Source organism: Bufo gargarizans, chromosome 2 (assembly GCF_014858855.1).
Source record: "Bufo gargarizans isolate SCDJY-AF-19 chromosome 2, ASM1485885v1, whole genome shotgun sequence".
In the NCBI taxonomy this organism is placed as follows: Eukaryota; Metazoa; Chordata; class Amphibia; order Anura; family Bufonidae; genus Bufo; species Bufo gargarizans.
This window is the reverse complement of record NC_058081.1, coordinates 332,676,369-332,688,595: the sequence shown is the minus strand read 5'-3', so window position 1 is coordinate 332,688,595 and position 12,227 is coordinate 332,676,369. Positions and strand designations below refer to the sequence as shown.

The window sequence follows — 12,227 nt, the reverse complement described above, 5'->3', positions numbered from 1 at the left end:
ACTGAATGTCAGAATGTGAAAGAAAGGTGATTTAAGCAATTTTGAGCGTGGTATGGTTGTTGGTGCCAGACTGGCCGGTCTGAGTATTTCACAATCTGCTCAATTACTGGGATTTTCACGCACAACCATTTCTAGGGTTTACAAAGAATGGTGTGAAAACATCCAGTCCTGTGGGCGAAAATGCCTTGTTGATGCTAGAGGTCAGAGGAGAACGGGCCGATTCAAGCTGATATAAGAGCAACGTTGACTGAAATAACCACTCGTTACAACCGAGGTATGCAGCAAAGCATTTGTGAAGCCACAACACGCACAACCTTGAGGCGGATGGGCTACAACAGCAGAAGACCCCACCGGGTACCACTCATCTCCACTACAAATAGGAAAAAGAGGCTACAATTTGCACAAGCTCACCAAAATTTGACTGTTGAAGACTGGAAAAATAGTTTCTTGAACATGACAATGAGTTCACTGTACTAAAATAGCCCCCACAGTCACCAGATCTCAACCCAATAGAGCATCTTTGGGATGTGGTGGAACGGGAGCTTCGTGCCCTGGATGTGCATCCCTCAAATCTCCATCAACTGCAAGATGCTATCCTATCAATATGGGCCAACATTTCTAAAGAATGCTATCAGCACCTTGTTGAATCAATGCCGCATAGAATTAAGGCAGTTCTGAAGCCAAAAGGGGGTCCAAAACCGTATTAGTATGGTGTTCCTAATAATTCATTAGGTGAGTGTATATAAGAGATTAAATACGGTATAACAACTAAATTGTCAACAGATATTTCCCTTTGACATCTACTGAATAGAGGAGATGTAGATACGGTAGACAGAGCAAAGTGAAGGATACATGTAGTAGTAACCCTAGCAAAGCGAATAGATAATCACTGGTTGCATATTCTATATTGGTTTATTTATGCCTAAGAGTCTTAAGTGTAGGTGAATTCAATCAGTCAAACATTGATATATTCCTCCTAGAGTCTATTATAAAATAATTCTCTTGAGGCAAAATTTGTAAGCAGTTGAGTTGGAATTTGACATGCTTAGGAATCTATGACAATTAAATTACTGTGAGGGCTTACTTGGGAATATGTCACACAGCAAATAGAAATAGCTGCCTAGACTGTGCTGGAATCCTTCATGCAGTATTTCCATGATTCCTAATATATATATATAACATTTCTTTTATAGAAAACAGTTGAAAGAGATTGAAGACCAGATTTTGGAAGTATTATCTTTGTCACAAGGAAACATCTTGGAGGATGAGAGAGCTATTGACATTCTTTCCTCAAGCAAAAAGTTATCCCAAGAGATCCAGGAGAAACAAGAAATAACAGCTAAGACAGAGAAACAAATTGATGAAACTAGAGATTGCTACAGACCAGTATGTGCATTTTACACCAATTCAGTCTCTCTTTTTTTTTTTTTTTAAGAAAAACTAAAAAAAAACACAACCTTGCAGCCTAGTAGAACAAATGTAATAAACATTATTGAATGGTATGATCATATTGACATGCTAATCACTAAAAGAAAATGAAACTTTGAAAAGCATTCTAAGTTATGGATTAAATTTGAGCTGGTCATAACTCATAATTTTAGTACCATACACAGAAATATTAGCATTAAAGGGATTGTCTGGTTTAGCTAGCTAACTGGATTCAGCCAGAGTAAAGAACAGTCTCCTGCAGGGTATCATGTAATGCTTTGATTTCCCAGTTGGTACTATTGGGTTCCCTCTCTGGGTTACAATTAATGTGATTCCTAGCACTCATACACCCTTATGATCAGTGTATTGTGAGGACACCCTTCTAGTGGTAAGGTTGTTAAAGGAGCTGTCTCATGTAGACAACCTCTCTCCATATGTCCAAAATGTCCAGCCAAAGAGGGATCCACCTGGCAAAATTCTTACAACAACTTGAACTTTTAAAGACCAGAGACTATGATGCTTTAAAGCAAAACACAAACCAAAGTTTGTTACATTTGCTGTGGACTACAAAGTAAGAGAAAATTAACAAAAAATTGCAAAATAAACCAAAAACATTTTCTTAATTGTTTAACATTTGTATTGTAATATAGCATGACTTGACATCATATCCTCAGGGCAAATAACTGGCTATGGGCAGGCTAGGCAGTCTGGTACAATAAGGGCTTGTCCTCAATGCATGGGCACCAACCGTGGGGCAGCCGCATGCGGATCGCAGACCCATCCACTTGAATGGGACCCGCAATCTGCATCTGATGGTCCGCACTGGGTATGCACTACTTTTTTGCAGTGTGAAGGCATGGCCAGAAACACCACGGAAGCACTCCATAGTGCTTCCGCGGGGTTCCGATCAATGTTTCCGCACCATATCTCCAGATTTGCGGACCCATTCAAGTTAATGGGTCCGCATCCGTGATGCAGAATGCACACGGCTGGTGACAGTGTATTGCAGAACCCTCATATGTGGTCCGCAGCATGGGCACAGAGCCTTTCGTTCGTGGGCATGAGCCCTAAGGCTGAGGTCTGGCACAAAGAGGATGATTTTATATTGTGTGTTGAGTCCATTAAGCACTGTCTGTGTGATGGCTAAATTCCCTGGACTAACTGCAGCCTGGCTGAATCAAGCTAACCTCAAGTCTACTGTCTCATTCTAACAGCATCAAGTATGAGACAGTAGACCTATGGTTGGCTGGAACTCAAAGCATCATAGAGCACTATAACACAGTGAGTTCAGGTCAGCTGATCCATGGTTGGGCAGAAGAATGTGGTCGTCACACAGTGTTTCACAGTCCTAATATGCCTGTGTGAGACTGGCCTAAGAAATATCTAGCCATAGATAAACATTTCTAAACACAACTTTCAATGACTCATCTACAAACATAAGATAGCCAGGTAAAGAGGAAAAAGACAAATTACCCCTCTATACCTGTTACGTGCATAATAAAATTACGAATCTATCAATTTATAATCAGTGATTTTTGGACATTTATGGAATATCAGTTTCTCAATGAAAGGACTTTCACATACACATTCTCTTTCTTTCTGTGAATACTTAGGCCTCTTGCACACTACCGTATATATTTTGCTCTCCGAAAAAAAACAGTTCCGCAAAAAATGCAGATGCAATCCGTATTTTGCAGAAAGGCACAGCTGGCCCCTAATAGAACAGGACATGTTCTATTTTTTTGCGGAATGGAAATACGGAAACAAAATGCACATGAGTACCTTCCGTTTTTTTTTTCCGGACCCATTTAAATGAATAGTTCCGAATACGGTCCGCAAAAAAAACTGAACGTAAACAGAATACGTTTGTGCACAAGAGGCCTTATGTACAGAATATATAATGTGACAGCTTGAATGCAGATGGTTTGGGTGCTGTCTTTTTATGACTGCATTTTTTAAATTTCTATTTGTTTTGTTCCATTTTCTTTTTGCTATTTACTATCCTGGAAGACTCAAACAGTTTTATGGATTTGTTCATATTCTATTATCTATTCGAGTGTTTCAACACTTAAACCATTGAGGGCTGCATTGCAGGAGTGCTCCACTGTACATGCTTTCATTTCATGCACAACAGGGGATTATTCATTATTAATTACTATTGTTAAGTTGCTATTTTTACTTGTATTGTAAGCGTGTGATGTGACATATTTTGAGCAGCTTACTTTCAAGAGCATTGCCCTCAGTTCTACCAATAATTCAGAAGCAGGCCTCTGTCTTTTCTTAAACTATGTTACTCGGATTCTGATTTCCTTAGCGTTTGCTATCTCCACATAGTCAGGTTTAGAGTGTCATATTTCAAACATTAAGGAATTTCTGCCAAATCACATATATCCAGCAATCCTCCGAACTCTACTGTGGAAAGCAAACCTAGATCTAAATGTATAAACATTTTTCAAAGGTAATGGTTTATAGTGCTGTGTAGGAAAGACAGTGCTCTGGACAGCTCTTGCAAAAATCTAATTTTCAAAAAGTGTGCTGATTTTATTGGTGTGTTTTCTCTCATGAGATCATCGCTCATATCATGAGATTTAGTCAGCTAGTCAGATCTATCCATTGATGGAAAATAAGCATTAGAATGGCCGCATATGAAAATATCAATACTCTAAACTTTACACTTTGTGCGCTGTACATGTCAGTGCCTCGTACAACTTACAAATCAATGGATCAATACAGAAACCTAAAACATCTCTTTTATTGCAAAGCCTTTTAAACATGTTATTTCATAAAACCATAATAGGCAATTAGTTACAACAACCACCATATAACAATCCATGGCACAAAAAGTATATCAGTATCAATTTCAAAACAGGTTCACCTTTTTGTACTTCAATCCATGAGGCTCCAGAGATATACATGGTAAAACTAGCATGGGAATGTGACCTCCTACTGGGATTCAGATGTATCTTCAGTTAGGGAGCTGTGACCACAAGCTGATTTAAGACAGTTTTGGCATTTATTTCTGTGAAGCCTTATATAGTCTTAGTATTTATTAACGTACAAAAGGGTAAAATGGTTTTGAAACTGGTGCTGAGATTTTTTTTGTGCCATGGATTGTTGTACGGTAGTTGATATTTACTTTTATGCAGTAATATTTTTTGCAATAAAAGTTATGTTTTAGCTTTCGGTATGATCCAGTGATTAAGATATACATAGCAGAGGATAGTGTGCTGTGTGTGTTCTGGTGTAGTGAATACCGATTGTTAACAATTAACTCTATGTTACAACTAGAGATGAGCGGTTATTGAAAATTCAATTCGCCTGCTTTCCCGAATTTCATGACTGAATTACATCATCACAAAGCACATTTCTTTGTATGTAGAGGGTTTAATGATGGGGAACACAATGGCGCTGCCCACTCCATTATTGAACCCTAGAGATTCATCGCTGATTGTGGCACCTGAGATTAACATTGAGAGCTTTCAGGGGTTGATCCCGTAAAAAAATAAAAAATACTCACCTTATCCATTTGATCTCATAGAGGCTTCTTGATTGAAGACACTGTGCGAGATCTTGTCATACGTGATGACGTCATACGTCACTGTGCGCAAGATTTTACGCTGGGTCTTCAATCAGGATTGCCACGGAGGCCTCTTCGCACACAAATTGATGAGGTGAGTATGAATGTTTTTTGTTTTTTTACTGACATTTCAGGGAATTGATTCGTTACCACGAAGTGAGAGGAAATAAGGATTTGCAGCGAATCAAATTTTTCCTGATATTCAGATCAGTCCACTTTGGATATTTCGATTCATTCATCACTATTTACAACAAGTGATCAGCTGATCAAAAATATAATTAGCCCCAAAACCATATTTCCTCATGCTTCGCTGTAGTGAATCGATTTAAACTAAAACAGTGTAAAAAAAAAGTTATAATAATACTTACCTGATCCATTTGCTATCGGCGAGCTGGCTGCAGCCAGCTTGCTTGAAGATCTTGGTCGAAATCCCGTTCGCGGTGACATATGATGTCACCACGCGGTCCGGCGTGATGGCGTCATTTCGGGCTCCGCAAGATTTCGCACCAGACCTTCAAATAATTTTTGTACAATTCAGTGAAGCAGCCGAATACATTTTATTTTATACTTCACTCATCGCTAGTTGCAATGTATCATTATTTCACTAAAGCTGTATTTAGATGTCATTTTGAGGTGTTCCACTGAGGTGGAATGTCACTGAGGTTCCTGAGTATTTATTTTTTTCACAAAAAAAAAGCATAGGCTACAGTTATATTTGTACTGTCAAATATACCAAAATCTCAATGGATATTTGCATTTTTTTCAAAGACTTCCAACCTGTCACAGCGCCATGACTTCTTATAAATGGAAGCTTTGACCCCTGTGTCAGTACAGCCTTGTTAAATTATGTTCAAAAATGATAACTATTAATAAATTGCTATAATAGATTATAACTACAGGTCTTTTGTGTAATGTAGCTGTCTGATTGCCCTTAATTGAACAGGATGTCCTAGAATCTGAACTTATCCCCCTATACTCAGGATCAATGCACCAATCAGTTGCTTTTTGATAGGGAATATGTTTAAATCTTGGCATAACCCCTTTAAGGTGTACTTGAATGTACAACATTTATTTTATTGAAACCTACTATAAATGTACTAAAGGAATTTAAAATGTTTTATTATTTTTTTACTTAGTGAAATATGTGCCTAAAGTTCAGGTACCTGTTGCACTTTAGAATCTGTAGTCCCATACACTGCTGTGCATGGCAGTACAGATTCACTGAGGCCACACTAAGTGCTGTATAGTTATGAACTCCATAGCAAATCCTGCTCCTGCCTATACCAGTGCTGCTTTCCTAAAGCCTGGCATAGATGGGCTGTGTCAGGCTTTAGCAGAGTGGGCACAGGAGTGATGTGTCATGGAGCTCCTACCCTGGAACTCCTACCCTAGTGTTGATTATGTCTAGAAGTTGAGTAAGCTTATAAACAATAGTGTAATGCAAGAAAAAAATGTTGGGGGTAATTTATAAAACTGGTGTAAAGTAGAACTGTCTTAGTTGCCCAAAGCAACCAATCAGATTCCAGATTTCATTTTGGATGGCTGCTTTGGAAAATGAGCCCCTATGTGTCTTGTACTGATCCAGAGTTACAGCCTGTATTATAGTCCAGAGCTGCATTCACAATTCTTCTGATTGTTATGTTAGATAGTCAACAAACTTGTCAAAATACACAACCCAACTGTTTGGCCTAATTCATTTAGAGTAGTTGTCTCACTTTAGCAAATGGCATTTGTCATGTAGAGAAAGTTAATACAAGGTACTTACTAATGTATTGTTATTATCAATATTTCCTTCTTTGCTGGCTGTATTCATTTTTCCATCACATTATACACTGCTCTTATCCAGGGGTTATGACCACCCTGCAATGCAGCAGCAGTGGTCATGCTTGCACACTATATGAAAAAATACTGGCCTCTCTGATGGCCAGGACAATGGGAGTGGGAATAGGCTGGTGCTTTTTCCTATAGTGTACAAGCACAGCCACCACTGCTGGATTGTGGTCATAATAACCATGTACACAAGCAGTGTATAATGTGATTGAAAAATGACTAAAGCCAATAATAGAGGCAATATGGACAATCACAATACATTAGTAAGTGTCTTGCATTCACTTTCTCTACATCATAAATGCCACTTGCTGAAGAGACACAACCCCTTTAAACCTTTTCCTTACATGAGATTACTGTCAATACCACTTCCCAGAATGCAAAACAAAAGAGTAGATATGTGCTAGCAATGAGCCCACATTGAATGTTAGGCGATGTCAATGGTATAATTTTGATTACGTTTCATTAAATGCCATTTATTTGCTGACATTTGTTCTATGCTATAGTTGTTGTAGATCTAAAATACTAAATTTGATGGCCTTGTATTTTTAACAGGTTGCTAACCACTCCAGTGCCATATTCTTTGTCATCTCAGACCTGGCTTATATTGATTCAATGTATCAGTATTCTTTGGCTTGGTTTATAAATCTGTATGTGAATGCTATAAAGAAAAGTGAAACATCTCAGAATCTACAGGAAAGGATAACAAAACTCAATGACTTCTTTACAAACAGGCATGATCAGCGGCAATGAAGGTACTAATGGCTATTACAAAAATGACAAATAATGGAGGTAGTAACTTTTGTGTTGAGTCGTTTTTTTTTGTCAAAGCGTTATCCTGAAGAAAGGGGGAGTACCTCAAATAAATCAAGCAATTTCAGAAATTTGACCACAGAACTTAATTTTATTTCAAATTCAACACCTAATAAAGTAAAATTTGTGTTATGAATTTAATTTCCTTTCTCAATAAAAAGCAGCACCATCTATACATGCAAGATGTATGTCTCTATTCTAGCTTTAGAAACTCCCAGCAATCAGCAAAGTTTCTGAAGTAATACCAAAATACAGAATTCTATAACATCATTGTCAGTGCCAAGGGGACATGAAAAGAGGAAACTAACTCTCCTTAGGGAGAGAGCACCTTAATGAGTGTGAGGAGACTTATAGGCCATACATGCTCCTCTGGAATTCTGGAAGGGAAGGGATGCAAATGAGCTCTTAAGAAGCTCTGCCTCTAATGCCACCAGATGTAAGGCAGATATCCTATGAGTCAATGTTAAGCTATTAAAATAAGCCTTGAAACATGACTTGGATATTAAGTAAGCCAGCACCTCATCTGCAGACAGCTGTTTCGGGGTGATTGCCCCTCATCAGTGCAGAGCACAGAGTACTGGCTTAACTGGGTGAGAGGCCTGTGTCCAGGTAAGGGGGGAACTAACTCTCCTTAACCACTTCAGCCCCGCTAGGTGAAACCCCCTTCACGACCAGGCCACTTTTTACACTTCGGCACTACACTACTTTCACCGTTTATCGCTCGGTCATGCAACTTACCACCCAAATGAATTTTACCTCCTTTTCTTCTCACTAATGGAGCTTTCATTTGGTGGTATTTTATTGCTGCTGACATTTTTACTTTTTTTGTTATTAATCAAAATGTAACGATTTTTTTGCAAAAAAATGACATTTTTCACTTTCAGCTGTGAAATTTTACAAAAAAAACGACATCCATATATAAATTTTTCGCTAAATTTATAGTTCTACATGTCTTTGATAAAAAAAAATGTTTGGGCAAAAAAAAAATGGTTTGGGTAAAAGTTATAGCATTTACAAACTATGGTACAAAAATGTGAATTTCCGCTTTTTGAAACGGCTCTGATTTTCTGAGCACCTGTCATGTTTCCTGAGGTTCTACAATGCCCAGACAGTAGAAAACCCCCACAAATGACCCCATTTCGGAAAGTAGACACCCTAAGGTATTCGCTGATGGGCATAGTGAGTTCATAGAACTTTTTATTTTTTGTCACAAGTTAGCGGAAAATGATGGTGATTTTATTTTTTTATTTTTTTCTTACAAAGTCTCATATTGCACTAACTTGCGACAAAAAATAAAAAATTCTAGGAACTCACCATGCCCCTCACAGAATACCTTGGGGTGTCTTCTTTCCAAAATGGGGTCACTTGTGGCGTAGTTATACTGCCCTGGCAATTTAGGGGCCCATATGTGTGAGAAGTACTTTGCAATCAAAATCTGTAAAAAATGACCGGTGAAATCCGAAAGGTGCACTTTGGAATATGCGCCCCTTTGCCCACCTTGGCATCAAAAAAGTGTCACACATCTGGTATCGCCGTACTCAGGAGAAGTTGGGGAATGTGTTTTGGGGTGTCATTTTACATATACCCATGCTGGGTGAGAGAAATATCTTGGCAAACGACAACTTTTCCCATTTTTTTATACAAAGTTGGCATTTGACCAAGATATTTTTCTCACCCAGCATGGGTATATGTAAAATGACACCCCAAAACACATTCCCCAACTTCTCCTGAGTACGGCGATACCAGATGTGTCACACTTTTTTGCTGCCAAGGTGGGCAAAGGGGCACATATTCCAAAGTGCACCTTTCAGATTTTGCAGGCCATTTTTTACACATTTTGATTGCAAAGTTCTTCTCACATATATGGGCCCCTAAATTGCCAGGGCAGTATAACTACGCCACAAGTGACCCCATTTTGGAAAGAAGACACCCTAAGGTATTCCGTGAGGGGCACTGCGAGTTCCTAGAATTTTTTTTTTTTTGTCACAAGTTAGCGGAAAATGATGATGTTTTTTATTTTTATTTTTTTTCTTACAAAGTCTCATATTGCACTAACTTGCGACAAAAAATAAAAAATTCTAGGAACTCACCATGCCCCTCACAGAATACCTTGGGGTGTCTTCTTTCCAAAATGGGGTCACTTGTGGGGTAGTTATACTGCCCTGGCAATTTAGGGGCCCATATGTGTGAGAAGTACTTTGCAATCAAAATGTGTAAAAAATGGCCTGCAAAATCCGAAAGGTGCACTTTGGAATATGTGCCCCTTTGCCCACCTTGGCATCAAAAAAGTGTCACACATCTGGTATCGCCGTACTCAGGAGAAGTTCGGGAATGTGTTTTGGGGTGCAATTTTACATATACCCATGCTGGGTGAGAGAAATATGTTGGCAAAAGACAACTTTTCCCATTTTTTTATACAAAGTTGGCATTTGACCAAGATATTTATCTCACCCAGCATGGGTATATGTAAAATGACACCCCAAAACACATTCCCCAACTTCTGAGTACGGCGATACCAGATGTGTCACACTTTTTTGCAGCCTAGATGCGCAAAGGGGCCCAAATTCCTTTTAGGAGGGCATTTTTAGACATTTGGATCCCAGACTTCTTCTCACGCTTTAGGGCCCCTAAAAAGCCAGGGCAGTATAAATACCCCACATGTGACCCCACTTTGGAAAGAAGACACCCCAAGGTATCCAATGAGGGGCCTGGCAAGTTCATAGAAAATTTTTTTTTTTTGCATAAGTTAGCGGAAATTGATTTTTTTTTGTTTTTTCTCACAAAGTCTCACTTTCCGCTAACTTAGGACAAAAATTTAAATCTTTCATGGACTCAATATGCCCCTCAGCAAATACCTTGGGGTGTCTTCTTTCCAAAATGGGGTCAGTTGTGGGGTGTTTGTACTGCCCTGGCATTTGAGGGTCTCCGCAATCATTACATGTATGGCCAGCATTAGGAGTTTCTGCTATTCTCCTTATATTGAGCATACAGGTAATGAGATTTTTTTTTCCGTTCAGCCTCTGGGCTGAAAGAAAAAAATGAACGGCACAGATTTCTTCATTCGCATCGATCAATGTGGATGAAAAAATCTCTGCCAAAAAAAAAAATAGAGGGGAAAGGCGTCTGCCAGGACATAGGAGCTCCGCCCTACATCCATACCCACTTAGCTCGGATGCCCTGGCAAACCAGATTTCTCCATTCGCATCAATCGATGTGGATGAATAAATCATTGCCGGGATTTTTTTTTTTTTATATATATATATATATATATATATATATATATACAAAGTGTTTGCCAAAGCATAGGAACGCCGCCTCCTCCTCAGCTCGTATGCCTCGGCAAACGTATCTGTCACTGCAGAGGAGAAAATCCCGTCTTGCAGCGCCACAAACACCGACTTGCGTGTAATCTGACAGCAGCGCAATGCTTCTGTCAGAATGCACATCGGTGCTGCAGCTAGTAGATCGGTTGGTCCACCTGGAAGGTAAAAAAAAAAAAAAAAAAAAAAAGAAAAAACCAGGCCACAACGCAATAATTTTAGTAACTTTGGAACAGAACATGTAACTTTAACTTTTGGAACTAAACATTAACCTGTTTGCTTACCTGGTTTTTTTTTTTGTTTTTTTACCTTTATAGAACAAACCTCTCCTTCCCCATGGGTCAATGTGCAAAGCGCAAATCGCCCAAAGATGTGGCGAAGTGCGTTATGCACTTTGTCCCATGTGAAAGGAGACGTTTGCAGCAGCAGTGAGTGAATGGGCCCTAATAGCCCTGTGTGCCTGTCCTGGTGAGATGATCCCTATGCTAATAGTGTACCTGTGAGTGGTACTTCCGGAAACACTCTCCAAAGCATAGGGCAGGGTGGTCCGGACAGTCAGGACAGAAATAGCGGGTGTCACGCCTTATTCCACTCCTGCTACAGACACAACATCTTTTTCGGGGTGACTGTTGGGTTGAGGTACCAGGAACGACATTGGGGAAATGTCGCTCGTGTAGACGGCTAACTACACTGGTGGTTGGGGCCACGGAACCTCCTGGATACAGGAGGTTCTCGATGATCTCTTCCTGAAATTTGAGGAAGGATCCAGTTCTCCCAGCCTTACTGTAGAGAACAAAACTATTGTACAGAGCCAATTGAATTAAATATACAGACACCTTCTTATACCAGCGTCTGGTGCGTCGGGAAACTAAATACGGAGACAACATCTGGTCATTGAAGTCGACCCCTCCCATGTGGAGGTTATAGTCGTGGACTGAGAGGGGCTTTTCAATGACACGGGTTGCTCGCTCAATTTGTATTGTCGTGTCTGCGTGAATGGAGGAGAGCATGTAAACGTCACGCTTGTCTCTCCATTTCACCGCGAGCAGTTCTTCGTTACACAGTGCGGCCCTCTGCCCCCTTGCAAGACGGGTGGTAACGAGCCGTTGGGGGAAGCCCGCGCGACTAGTTCGCGCGGTACCACAGGCGCCAATCCGTTCTAGAAACAAATGCCTAAAGAGGGCCACACTTGTGTAAAAATTGTCCACATAAAGATGGTACCCCTTGCCGAATAAGGGCGACACCAAGTCCCAAACTGTCTT

The 12,227-nt window shown here is 39.8% G+C and overlaps 1 pseudogene; it reads left to right on the top strand.

Annotated features, from left to right (window-relative positions):
• The window catches only part of LOC122925882, a 2,558,103-nt pseudogene that overhangs the window by 2,309,821 nt on the left and 236,055 nt on the right, over nt 1–12,227 (top strand).